At 71.9% G+C, this 1,012-nt stretch overlaps 1 pseudogene; it reads right to left on the bottom strand.

Annotated features, from left to right (window-relative positions):
• Positions 1-12: 12 nt before the first annotated feature.
• On the bottom strand, positions 13-780 carry LOC111531786 (annotated as a pseudogene).
• Between the last annotated feature and the right edge of the window lie 232 nt (positions 781-1,012).

Here is a 1,012-nt window from a genome sequence, read left to right as displayed (position 1 = left end):
CCCAAGCCGCGCCCCTCCGCATAGCTCGTTCCCCATTGGCCGGGGAGGGGTCTTGTGCGCCTGTGCGTTGTGTGTGCCGGCTGCAGCCCCGAGCCAGCTGCAGCTCCTTGATTGGAGCGGGATCCTGAGCGGGGAACACGGGCTGAAGCGGCGGCGGCCACGGCGCCCGCGGCGCCTGCGGCCACGCCCCGGGGCTCCATTGTTGAGGCTACCCCAGCTCTGTCGGCTGCTCAGCTGCGCTCCAGTCGGCCCAGGCGCCGCGGCGAGGAGCGAACGATGCGAGGCGGCGGCCTGAGGTGAGACGGCTCGACGGGCGATGGGGTCCCTGCCCCGGGCATGGCGGCTACTAGCTGGGCCCCGCAGGTTCCGGGGTGGGGATCCGGGGTCCGTGCGCCTGGGCTTTGTCTCGGCCTCGGGTGGCACCGGGGGCTTCGCACCTGCTGCAATACCGCGTGGGCCCGCGCGGGGTCCTGGTCGCCCTGCGGGTGGGGGCCGGTCCCCACTGCTCCCCGGCTCCTCCCGTCTGCCGCGGAGGGGACTGCATGGACCTGGGCGCTGGCTTCTGCCCGGTCCCCCCCCGGCGTGGTTGGTCCCCGCGTGCGGCAGAGGGGGCCCTGCGAAGACTCACGCGTGGGGCAGGGACCGCGTCACCGTGAGTGGGAGACTCCGCCGCCCTCCCTGGCAGTGAGACGGCTTCGCCAGACTCACCGAGGGGACTGCGCGGACCCTCGTACTAGGGGTTCCGTGACTCTGGGTGGGGGCTCTTTTCCGGCCCCACATAACGGCTGAGTGTTTTGTCACCTATAGGTGGCTGCGTGGACCCGCGCGAGTGGGTCCTGGCAGTCCTGCTAGTGGGGCTGTGCGCCGCCCCGTGGCTCGTCTGGGTCGACCCCGCCAGAGACGCGCGTGTAGTGGGGGTCCGTGTGCGGGGGAAGTGGTTGCTGGGGGCACACTGCCCAGGCCCGGTGATTTATCCTCTCACATCCCTGGCGGGAGGAAGCGAGAGGTGCGG

This window comes from Piliocolobus tephrosceles, unplaced genomic scaffold (genome assembly GCF_002776525.5).
Source record: "Piliocolobus tephrosceles isolate RC106 unplaced genomic scaffold, ASM277652v3 unscaffolded_2792, whole genome shotgun sequence".
In the NCBI taxonomy this organism is placed as follows: domain Eukaryota; kingdom Metazoa; phylum Chordata; class Mammalia; order Primates; family Cercopithecidae; genus Piliocolobus; species Piliocolobus tephrosceles.
The sequence above is the reverse complement of the archived record's forward strand: the minus strand, read 5'-3'. Positions and strand labels throughout refer to the sequence as shown.